Consider the following 13,557-nt stretch of genomic DNA (forward strand, 5'->3'; position numbering starts at 1 on the left):
GTGATTAATGGGTTGCAGACACGGTAATTTGCTTTTAAACCTTACCCCTCCCTCTCTCTCGGATCGTCAAGGTATGCTCCCTCTCCCTCTTCTCATTCTTTTTGTGATTTTCTTCTTGTTGATCCTTTGCGTGATTTTTGTAAGGTTCTCACTTTTCTTGTCTCTTGTACAACTTTCTTCTCACAGGAGATCCAGCAATGTTCCATCAGAAAATCAAAGTCATCTTTTGATTCGCCCGGGATGAGTTCAACCTCTCCAAGGCCATGATGGGGTACAGTTCTACTAAAAGATTGAAGGCTCAATCTGGGATCCGCTGGCTATGAAAGGTAACATTCTCTTTCATTTTCCATATACGCCTCATTTTTCATTTCTTTACAATCTCTAGGGGGCTGTTTGATGGCCTGAAAATCTGGAATTGGAAATATATTTCTGAAAATATATTTTCTGAAAAAATAAATGGGAAAAAATCTTTTTGATTCCCATTTTGATGTGTGTGTGATGACTGAGAAATATATTTATGAGTTTGATGATAAAGAAATATATTTTCAGATTTCCAGAAAATTAATTCTTAGTTTGATAATAAGGAAACATTTTTCCAGATTTACAGAAATTAGATAAATAACCACACCAAATAGATAAATAACCAACAATGGCCAGCCTTTTTAGTACAAGAACAAAAATAACTGCAGTAGAGTTCGAAGAACATATGAACGCAACAAGATACTGTAAATATAAACAGTATCAAATGTTTTAATCAACATTTATGCACAATTCATAAATACTCGAACCATACTCATTGGATATATGTGAGAATTTCACTATAAAGTATACAACAGTAGATAAACCACATACATATTCCCATCAGTGATAAAATATTTACATAAGTGTTCAGAAGAGCTTCATGTACACATCCACCATAACAAAAAGAAGCTCCACAAAATCAAATGTGCCCCTTGCACCACCTTCGAACAAGACGTCATATTTATGTCGGGGTTTCATCTTCGAACAAGACGTCATAACAGCTGATGAACTGAAAATGAAAATACATACGTGTCTAATGGCAAGCATAAGGGCATAACAAGTGCTGAACTAGAAATCAGTAACTAATGACATTGACGACAGAAAATTCCAAAGATATTAGCACAAACATAAGATTTAGTTGTTAAATTATGCAATTACTAAATGAATAATATTCAAAATAAAGGAAGAAAGCAATTGACTTGCTGTTTTCAATGTCTACATCAAAAATTGTAATGCAGTTTCATCTCCAAGTTGCAATAAAGGTCCACTACATCATTAAAATATGTAAACTAACAACTACTCTGAGTATGCATCAACAGTAATGAAGGATGTCAAAGAGAGGAGATCCATCTCAGCCATCTGGTTAAAAAGAAACATACATAATCGAGGCATTCTAATTCCAAAATACACAAATGTTTGGCATGGCATGCAGGAATGCAGTCTGAGATCTTCCTCGGGTTGTCTTCCTTTAAAAGTAATCAATGGTGTTTGCCCATGGGCTATCTCTTTGAAACTTTTTTATTCTAGAAGATACCAGGTATGTGTTTTAGGCTTTTAGCAGTCCTTTCAGACAGCAAAAACATAAACTGCATTATGCAGATAAAGATATCATGCATAAGCCCATTTCATGATGTTTAATGATGCCTTATAGCTTTCTTGAATCAAACTGAAATCCCCTGTGGCAACATTCTATGAAGAGGATTTGCTGATCGACTTGCAATAAAACAAAAAAGTAGGAATCAACTTGTTGATCATGTTTGCAATAAATTAAGGAGAGTTTTCTCACACAGAGGCCTTTCATTGGAACTTACTGATCATGCCTTAACTAAGAATCCTCCCAAGACCGTTACATTTCATCTAGCCTGAATCCAATCGAGTCGAATCAAATCACTGAGTTCAAAAATCTAAACTATTTGATGCAAATGTTAAAGACACAAGAAAATGCAGAATGAAGTGAACGTGCACTTTCCTTTATTATGGCCCATGCCAGCAACCAACTTAAAAGAGTTAGAAGCATAGAAGAGAATCAATTTCATGCTGGTAATCTCGAAGACACCCATTACTAATCTGTGCGTGGAGAGAAAGAGAGACCGGGAGAGATCTGTACTTGGGAAGCATGCACTACCCATTACTAATATGTATGGAGAGAGAGAGAGATCTGTACTTGGGAAACATGCACCTTCCCTTTATGGTCTATAATAACAGCCAACTTAAAAGAATTAGAAGCATAGCAGAAAATCAAATTCATGCTAATAATCTCGAAGACACCCATTACTAATATGTGTGTGTGTGTGTGTGTGTGCGTGCGTGTGTGTGTGTTTGTGTGTGTGTGTGTGTGTGTGCGAGAGAGAGAGAGAGAGGCCTTTTGTTTTTACTAAGAAATGATTATTGATGTCTGCAAGGTATCACTCATTCCAGATGTTTAGGTGAAAGGAAAAAGGAACATAGAAAGCTTTAGTCTATATTGTGAATAAGTTTGGGTTTATCCGAGCATTAGATATTTGAGTTGGGGAACAGCTACAATTTATTAGTTGTACTGAGGATTTGCTCAACGTTTTTTCTACTCTTTCTCTAAAGTGTGTCATCAAATTTAATTTTCTTGAGAATTTATTTTATGGACATTAGACAAAAATGATGGAAGTTATAACTACCCTATGATGTATGCACGTGCATGTATTATTTTCAATACATTGATATGCATGTGAACTATATTCTAAAAGATAGTGCATTGAAGCTTTTATGTTGCATGCCATGAAAGAGATGTCAGTTATGGGATTGTTCAGTGATTGAGTCTTATCTTACAGGGCAGAGGTAGCTATGAAGATCGTTCTGATATACTCCGGCTTATTGTAGGCCTTGTGGAGGCAAGCTGCTATGCTGACAACCCTGAATGGAGATTAACATGATTCTAAACCTTAAAGTGAAAATTTAACTAGCTTAGCAATAGCCACTTCTCATGAAAATCTCTTAGTTCAATTATGAATAGTTTTAGTCATTTTATCCTATCTAAGCTGCATTTTCTCTCCAGTGTTGGTGAACAAGTTGCCAAAGATATTCAACTCTTAGATTCTATTGCTGAAAAACAAACACAGATATTTTCTGAAGAGTGCAAGTTGTTTCCAGCAGATGTTCAGATCCAACCGTTGTATCCTTTGTAAGTGTTTACCTATAAACACTGGAATGAGTTCATAAGTATACTTGTGGTTTTATTTTGTATTCTCTGTCTGCTATGTATCTAAAACATTTTCCTATTCAGTAAATAAGAAAACAGTAAAATCTTTTGTTTGGAACAACACCAACATCAAAAATAACCGCTTTCTCTTCAAAAATGAGAGATTCCATCAACAGGACAGAAGAAAGGCAGAGCTTGATGAGTCTGTTCTAGCTCCAAGCTTTTTCAGAGAAAAAGATAGGAACATTCAATTGTCAAGCTAATTGGTAAGCACGAGTTAAGAAGTTAATGCATTTGTGAAGAAACCAGTCAACTACTAAATGTACAAACTTAACAAAATCGATCTCTGCGACAAGAAACCCTCACAAAAGAAAAAGGGGATAGAGAAACAAACTGGACTTTCTATATGGAACCCTCTGGGGAAAAAAATTCTTTCACAGTAGGAGCCAAAATAGAAAGAGGGATTTCCAAAAATTCAGTGAGAAATGGAAAAAAGAATTAAATACTATTCACCATTCATGTTCAAGCACTAACCTTTCCACGAAAACCTTGCAGATCTGCCCATAGAGTAACAATCGAGCCTCAATTTGTTGCTGCAGAGAGGAAGAGACGGATTCCTGCGCTACTTAACAGGGCGGGCCAAAATCAGTGTTTTCTAACACGGAAGCTGCTGCACAAACGACAGAGGAAGAGACAGAGGGCTTCTTCTTCAGCAAGGGCGAGAGAGATGAGGAGAGGAGCAGGAGAGTGAGAGGGCGAGAGAGACAACAAGGGGAGCAGGAGAGTGAGAGGGCGAGAGAGACAACAAGGGGAACAGGAGAGTGAGAGGGCGAGAGAGACGATGAGAGAGCAGGAGAGTGAGAGGGCGAGAGAGACGACGACCAGCAGGCAGGATGGAGGTGACGGAGGCAGCTGCGGGCATGCGGCAGGAGGGAGAGGGAGGCGATGCATGGGTGCCCTAATGGGCAGAAAAATAAAACCAGCAAAATGTTTCCACCTCTCCCAATGGAAACATTTTCCGAAAAAAAAAAATCCAGAAATGTGTTTAACGGTTATAATTTTCATTCCACCTTTGAGGAAATGATAAAAATTTTGAACATTTGAAATTTTTCTCCATGGCTACAGGATATTGCCAGGCCATCAAATGGCCCCTAGAGTTTTTTCCAGAGCCCCAATCTCTGTTCTGTGATTTTTCTTGCCGTTTTCTTTTGTCATATTTAGGAATGCTAATTTTGAAGCATATTAAGAAATATTGTAAGCTTTTTGACTTTTAAGAACCAAAAGCCGATCTGATGATTCCCTATGCAATCCATCTCCTGCAGTTCATAGAGGTAGGTTTCCAAGATAAGGATAGGTATACTCTCTACGACTGCCTTTCCAACCCATTTATACGGCAACCATCTACATTATCCATTTATACATGAGTGAGATTTTTTATACATCCTTTTTTGCATTGGGGGCATGTTTTTTTTATCTGAAATATGAATTAGTCCACATTTTGCACACTAGGGGTAACCTTTTTCATCGAATAGAAGACTTTTTTTTTGTTTTCTATTGGTCATTGTCCAAATAAACAGTGGAAAGAAACCAAAAAGCTTCTTGTCTTTGTCTTTTTCTTTTCTTTTCTAGCTTCCTTCATACGATAGGCAATGATCAAACCTCTTCAAATGTTAATTCAGACTTTTGATATGTGATTCTTTATGTGCAAATACATTTTATTTCACCAATTTAATTTATATAAGTGAAATGAGTTGCATTTTTTTCGTTTTTCATTTTTCGTTTTTCAAATATGTTTTTTAATTTTTAAATGGCATTTCATTTTCTCACTTTTTTTTTGTATTTTTTCGAAAATAATGCGCTTTTTGTATACACACACAAAGGACGCAGTGGCATCATCAATATCCTAGGTGAGAAAACATGCATTGCATCAGTAGGAGTTGGTGTCTAGTCATAGTACTAAGTTAAATCTTGATTTACGTTTTCCAATCACTAGGCTGTTCTTATCATGCTGAACATTTTGAATCAGCCTTTGTGCACATATAAATAAACTGCTTACATGTGAGACTTTGTTCACAAATATTCGTCAGCTTTAATACCACAGTCCTTTTTGGGCATTGGTTCGGTGTCAAGGATACTTGATGGTCTCATGAAAATGTTTGCAATTCTGGTGGAGTGTGCAGCATCATGAAAGTTATCTGAGCATGTCTGAATTGGAACACATTGCAAAGGTAATTGTAATTCCTGGCTGGCTAAATCATTTTGACCTTTTGTCTATCACATAGTGGACCTCTGTATGCATCTGGGTAGTGACTCTGGCTAACATGGGATTATATTTCTTAGCACCTAGACTGAACAACCATTTTCTTTTGTCAAAAGAAATATGAAGATATTAGTTGCATGAACTATTTTGATGTATAGTGCTTTTCATCATAAGCATAAAATTATTTGCAATAGAACTGCTTGAGAGCTAGTCTTCAGAATGTGAGCGTGTGTTGGTTTGTCTTTTTTTTTTTGTTGGGGAGGGGGGTGGGTTGTGTTGGTGGTGTTGGGGGAGAGAGAGAGAGAATAAGCCTATTTAAAAGTTTATAAGATGATAATGGTTTTGTTGTAACATGAGCTTGTTCGATGGTTTCTTCCTAATAGGTTGATCTTGGTTCTATTGTATCATGAAAATGCTTGATGCTTTCTTCCTAATAGGATGATGTTGGTTCTACTGCATACTTGGCGAGCACTGCAGGTAGACTTTTAGTTCATTCAAGTTGCCTTCTCATACTGGCTGAACTATGGTGGTAAAGAGTTTGAAGCAGTTGAGAACTGTGGAGGTAATCATCTACGTTACATCAAGAAGAAAGGAGAACTTCAAAATTTACTCAACAGGAAAATAGAAGGGAAAGTTTCAAAAGAAAGCATCTGTCTCTCTACTTTGAAATGCTTTTCCATGTTACCTCCGAATCAATGTTGTAAGAAGCATATGACTCACACAAAAAAAAAACAATGCGACTCAAAGCATTTTTTAGAAAAAATGCCTTGAGGCAGGGCCTTGAGGTGCATGCATCCCTGAAGAATGCACCTCATTTAATACAGGCATATGCCTCCGTCCATGGTATGCTCTGTGCTTGAGGCATATGCCTCATGGAAAGTGTTGAAAAAAGTAATGTTATATGTTTGTAATTTTTGAAATAAAGATAAGAACATTGTTTTTTTTTTCTTTACTCACTATTATATTTTGTTATATGTTATTGTTTTTATATGAAGGTAAAACAATAATAGAAGATTTACAACCTGTGTCACCTGGGTACGTCTTTTTTGGTCTCGCACCCACGTCGACGTGATGCGGGTACTGGTGCGGGTGCGGGTGCGCCCCCGGTGCGCACCCAAATGGGTCAAACAAGAGTCGGGTGCGGTCAAAAGCGAGAAAGTCTAATTTGGTCCAAATTTTAGGTTTTTTTTTATTTTTAAGTTTTTAACTCGACCTTTCCGATTTTCCCTCTTCTTCGACTTTTCCCTCTTCCTCCCTTCTTCTTCTTCTTCCCTCTTCCTGGACCTTGAGGCTTCATCCCTCTTCGTCCCTTCTTCTTCTGAATCCCTCTTCCTCGACCTTCATCCCCCTTCGTCCCTTCTTCTTCTGAATCCCTCTTCCTCGACCTTCATCCTCTTCGTCCCTTCTTCTTCTGAATCCCTCTTCTATACGTCGCATTTGGTGGTCAGTGGAGCCGGCGAAGTCGTCGATTGCAGCCTGCCCTGCAGGGTGACCTCCATTCGAGGTAAGTAGCAATCTCTCTTGTCGCTTATAATTTCTTGAAATGGATGATCCAATACGTAGTCGAATGGACCATTTTGTCATGTTCCTCTGTTTTTTCACTACCATTTGCATCAAACCGCAAAGCATCGTTGGTAATACGGGGTTTCTCAACTGTACATTTGCATCGGCATAAACAAGCTAGAGAGGCATGGCGGGCTCCATGACTTGCCGTCTTCGAAAGGCAGGCCCTGCTTCTGACCCATGCATGAGTTTCCAAATCCAGAAAGAGGAATTCGATTCCATGGCTGTTGGGGAGGGCCTTTTGGTCGGTTCAGTCCACAGATGCAATGCAAGCGCCAATGGCTGTTGGACAGGTTTTCCCTGCGACCCCTACAGATGGGGAAGTACAGTTAAGGTGTTAAAAACTTAAAATCCCCTAGTGACCAGTTGGTAGACCTAAACACTCCCTTAAACCATTAAAAAAATGACAGCAGAAACCATAATAGTTTAGAAAGGAAGGAAATTAGGAAGTTGATAGCTCTGCTGATTGATTCATCACACCTCTTGGCAACAGTCATGTGCTTGTATTGCCATCATGTGCTTGTATTGCCGATTTCTTGGCATGGCTGCCTTTGATTTGGAGATAATAAAATAGAATAAGATGTCACCAGAAAAGAAAACCTTAGGCTGCACGTTAGCAATGTAATGACCATTAAGTTCTGACATCTAATCACAAGCTTGCCTTGTAGGCAACTGCAACTACACCTCCTAGCTCCTGCTGCTGACTTTGAATTTGTTGTTTCTGATGAGTGCCTGCCAACACGATCTTAGTTCTGATTCTTCAAATCCCACGATCACCGGTAGAGAGGAAGATATGGAAGAACCAGAGTTCTTATTTAAATCAATCACCAATTGTCTTGGGCCTTGGAGCTTTTTCTCTTATATTTTAAGCTCACTTTGTTTGTTCATGTTGTCAAACACCGAATTGTTCCTTCATTTCTTTGTTTGTTTCTTTGTTGGACAAGCAGAGTACTGGATATCTTCACTCTTCAGCTTGACTTAGATGAGCATGGTTTTTTTTTTCTTGAAAGAAGATCAAAGAAGGTTATAGACTATAAACCTTTTCAAGGTGCTGGACTCAAAAAGAAGGTGAGATTTTAATCCACCCACCTTGTACATTCTTGTTGAATGTTGAATTGATGATTGATAATGATATCATGATTAGCAAATTGCAATTTTGATCTTGTTATTTAATAATTTTGTGGTTTATAGACAATTTTTTGTCATATGCATTATGTACATATTATTGTTATTATTATAAATTAATAATAATAAAAATAATAAAATACTATCACCGCACCGCCGCACCTAAATTTTTTGAGATGTTCCGCACCGGCACCGGCACCCGCACCCCGCACTCAAGTGACATAGTTTACAACATGAGAGTTTTGATGATGAAGCAACTGAAGAGGAAGATGAACTTATTCAATATATGGACAGTTCAAATGATGATGAATTGTCATCCATTACAGAATATGAAAATGATGAAGATACGATTGGTCAATTGCCTACAAAAATCATTTGAACTTTGTTAAATATCACTTGATAATTACACAAATTAGTTACTTTTTTAATTTTTGTACATATACACAGTTCAATATGCTTATATTATTGTCCACCAATACTTGTTATTTAATTATTCTCTTAATTGATATTATCATCTGAATTTTGGTTTTCCTAGTTTTGGTTATTTGTTTTTTAATGATAGTTCTATGACATATTTAGGACAGGTCATGCTTCTACGCCAATTATGCAAGCACTCTTTGCACTATGTGTGTTATGACATTGTATTTGTTTGGATTTGCAAATTATTGTAGTTTGCATATATTGTGTATTAATTTTTATTGATATGCATAGTATTGTAGTCATTTTTTTCAGTTTTGATGTTATTTTTATAAATATTATATAATTCACAAACCTGTCTATGAAGCTACGCTTCAACTAACGCCTCACCTCCCCTCGCCTCATGAGAGGCTGAACGTGTCGCCTCACCTTATTGCCTTTTACAACATTGCTCCAAATACCATCAAGTTTTTCCTCTTGAGAGTATGGTGCGACTTTTTCTTAGTAACTTGCTCTTGCGACACCCAACTAGAAGTTTTTCTTGTTCTCCGCCTTCTTCGTCTACAATACAATATGCATGATGCTGGTAGGTATGGTCATGAAGGGTTTGCATGCAATTGATGTCTAGCAATGTTAAAATGACTTGTACATGACCTAAAAAATCCTTAGATGAACTATAATGGGTCCCACCAAGCATGCCATCTATTTGCTCCCCTCCCCTGAATGGGGAGTAGCGTGAAGCCAAAAATTTGGGATCCGCCTACTGGTATGAGGTCTAACCATGTCTCCCCGCCTTTAACATGGATAATTGGACCTAAGACTAAGCATTTCTCAAAAGTTGTACAAGTCATTTGATTGATGCATTATATATGTTTGTGCATAAGGGTTTGAAATTTGATTTTGAAGTCCATTTGAACTTAATTTTGAACAACCAACGTTTCGACCTTGTTTTAGATAAAATGAAATGGATTTTAAACAAGTTATTTGAAAGTCTAATTGGTTTTGACAAGTTATTTAGAAATTCAACTTGTTTTAGAAATTTGGGCAAATTCTTTTGAATTTTGGCAAAATTGAAAATTGTTCAAAATTGATTCTAGTTGGGACCACTGATTTGATCTAAAAATTTGAGGGTTTAGGAAATTTGGTTGGAAATTATATTTGTAAATTGAGGATTTTATTTGTAAATAGTTGAAAATTGGAGTTTTAGTTCATGAACTTGAAGTTATATGCAATCTTGGATCAAAATTTTGAACTTGGTTTAAAGTAAATTCAAAAATGAACTTGACTTAAATAGTTGATTTAGCTTGAAAAAATGGATCAATTGATCAAATGTGAAAATTGGTTTATCAAAAGATAGGAATTTTGAATTGAAATTGTGCCAAGTTCTCTTTTAGAGAAGATTGTAAATTTTTCAAGTAAAGCTTGGTTTTTGGAAAAATAGGGATTCCAATGTTGTATAGAAAAATTTTATGTTCCAAATATATTTGTTGGCAAGATTGATAGGATGCTTGTATTTTCTTTTCAAAACTAAGTGAGATTCCAAATTCTTTGTTGCAATATAGCTTGGTCATGTTTCGTAACTTGAATTGGTTCACTTACTTTCTAGAGATGGTGCATGTGTGTGTGAATTAGATAAGTGAATGCATGCATGAATTAAGAAAATAAACTATATGTGTGCTTACATTATTCACTCACACTAACTCTCCATGCATCTACACGTGTTAATTTTTTATTCCATCATACACGAATTCATGAAATAAAGAGCAAATTTATATTAAATTGGATATGTAGTACAATGTCTAGGCTATTCTTGGTATTGGATCAAGTATAACTACTAAAATGCAGTCCATAAGCTTGACATAGATAAAATTCTTAAACTTGAAAGTGAAATCTGAAAATTGAATGAAAAATCCCAGTTTTAGAATGGGAAAAACGTGGAAAACCTCCACCTCCTCATGTTAAAATGATTATAAAACAGACCATGTACTGATTTAATGGTTGAAAATTAAGAAATGTCTACTTTGGAGATCTTTCTTCAAAGTAAAATGTAATTTGATAGGTTAAATCTTGAAATTGATGAAACATATATACATATTTTGAATATATACATCTATTTTTCCATTAAAGTACATGTTGGAATGCAAATCAGATCTTAGAAGCAATGTTTACTCCAAATTTGGTTTTAAATCTCAAGGCTATGCAAATTAGTATAGTATGTTGAGAGAATTTGACAAAATTTCTCTTGCCAGTTTTGTGAATTTTAATTACAGCTTTTGGCTGAAATTTTGTGATGTATTAATTTGAAAACCAAACCAATTGCAAAATTGAAAAATGTGAAGTCAAAATCATGAATATCGACCATATTAGAAGCTACTCTCTACAGTGCTGATTAGGCAAGACTATGGATTCGGTCTAATTTCATAGACATTGACAAATTAGTAGCTTCCTTTGAGCTGAAAAAAGTATTTTAGGATCTCAAACTTGATGTTCCAAGATTCTTTGAAAAATCAAATTCTAGGTTTTAAAAATACATATATATACACTCAATCAGCCTGATTTCAAATTTTTAATTGGCTAAATCTTGTAGTTTTGAGCCATCAAGATTCAATGTTGGAAGCAATCTCCTTTAGATTAGCTTAAGGATGTGACCCTTAACCTAATCTTGAAAGAATAATAGCCATTTTCATATGAGATGATATATATATATATATACACACACACATTCGTTTATATACGTAAATGTTGCTTTTTGAATTAAAAAGATTGAGTAAAGGGCCACATAACACATGAACAGTGACAGTTTATGGCTGGGATTTACATCAATGGGGTTGAAGGCATGGCTTCTAACCTCCTTGACCACCTCTCTCAAAAGAAACTACAGAAAATTATGAGATATATAGATTGAAATGGAAGAAGATCAGTGGATTATCTCAACCAATTATTCATTATGTAAGGGTGGATCTCATCTATAATAATGAATCTGTCCCTAATAAGCTTTTGAGACGGGAAAATTCATGCATTGCAACATTTAAATAAAAATTCTCTCTCATTTGGAGACTAACTCAACCAACCAGAAAAAGAGCAGTGGCAGTAGTGTTCTCGGAGCTGCGGCAGAGGTGGAGCCTGCTCAGGAAGAGCTTGCCGGTGGTGAGGTTTTTGCGGGCGGTGATGGGGTAGCTAGCATCCCACGATTCACCAGAAAGCTCATTGGAGTGATGTGTGGGTTGCTGGGAGAGTGGCTCCTCTCATTGGGAGAGATCCACCTGTGGGTGGTAGAGATGCTACCGTGGACTGATAGCTATGGCAGTGTTTGGATGGGCAGTGGAATTCAGGCAATGGTCACCAGTTTCAAGTGGGGCACTGCCCCACACAAATAGTTCAGAACAAGAAACGCGACAACATTAATGCAGGAATAAATGAACTTGTCAAATAAGAGAGAGAAAGTAGAGGGTGCCATGTTGACATGGGATGACGTGATGCTGATGTGGTGCCAAGGGGGAAGGTGTGGGGGCTAACTGGGTGCTAGGCTAGAGCCTGCACAAAGAAAGGCCAGCTTAAGGAGCTAGCACCGCATGGACTGGCTGGGGCAGTGCCTTGAGCAAGTGACTGGGAGAGGAGCACGGCCCTTGGTTTGGTTGGGCCAATAATGGCAACGTAGGTAGTCGATGGCAGAGAGTGTGTGTGTCCTAAGAAGCTAGCAGTTTGGGTCGAACCTCTGGTGGCATGTTGCTATAGTGGCTGGTCCACGGTGGCCAGCTCAGTCTGAGTCATCCTAGAAGCAGGGCTGATTGCCTAGGGCAGCAAATCAGCCTCTAAGTGATCAAATGTGGTAAAAAAAAATGATGAATTTGGATCAGCTGGCATACCCATGCCATGTGGCAATCTCTGGGGTCTGCTAGTGGCATCCTTGGGCACTGGCTGGTCCTACATGGCACTGGGCAGGTCGGGCCCTAGATATTTATTGGCCAGGTTGCCTTTATGCACCCCAACTTCCCTCCCTAGTTGGCAAAGGGCGCCAAGGTGGAGGGCATTAATAGTTCCACGCAGAATTTGGGGGTGATGTCTAGTCCACTATGGAGGAGCCAGGAGGTCGACCTCTTGAGCGGCCCCATCTAGGCCAAGCGGCCATATAGGTGAAGGTAAATTTTGAAAGCATGCACATGCACAATCAGTGAACTCTAATACGATGTTGCCAAAGATGGAGAGTTAAAACCATGGGAGAAACAAACATTTGTTTTCGATCAATGCTTAAATTGAAAGGGGTTGTATGGGATTCTAAATGTAAGTGAACATGAATAAATCACTCTTAATTCTAAGTCCTATTGCACACAACACTATTAAATGGTTCTGAACCAAAGTACTCTACTTAGAGGTCTGCATGAATCTATAGCAACTATTTGGATTGACATCTCGCATAGTGTTCAAAATCAACTGTGATATTTTTTGCATATATGTACACTTATGCATTTGGATCTTGGTTTGGGATATGGTTCTGAGATTCAAATCATGATATCCATAGAAGATTCTAGATGATAGGTATGGGCATGGATTTAAGATTCAGATCAAGTTCTAAATCCATAGAAAGTTTCTACAAAATGGATCTTAAGAGATTTGGACTAGATTCTAAATAAGAGATCTGCTTGACAATAGTTCATAGATCTAAAAATTTTGATGTAAACATTGTAATTGATGCTTCAAATACCATAACGTCAAGTATATCTAGCATATAGACTAAGTGAAAAATGACATTATTGCAGATGAAATTGTTGTTTTACCCTTGGGCATGGGTAAGAGATTTAAAATGAAATGACTTTTTACACTTGGGTGAAGATTTGGACCATCTATTATGTGTTTCAAATGATTTCAAGTTGGAGCTTTGATGTTTTAATCATGACAAACTTGATGACGTTAAGTATATATGACATATAATCCTAGGTTCATGTAGAAAATATGGATTAGAAAAAAATTGATTGGTTTACTCCTTGTGTAGATTTTGAAC

This window comes from Nymphaea colorata, chromosome 3, assembly GCF_008831285.2.
Source record: "Nymphaea colorata isolate Beijing-Zhang1983 chromosome 3, ASM883128v2, whole genome shotgun sequence".
Lineage (NCBI taxonomy): Eukaryota > Viridiplantae > Streptophyta > Magnoliopsida > Nymphaeales > Nymphaeaceae > Nymphaea > Nymphaea colorata.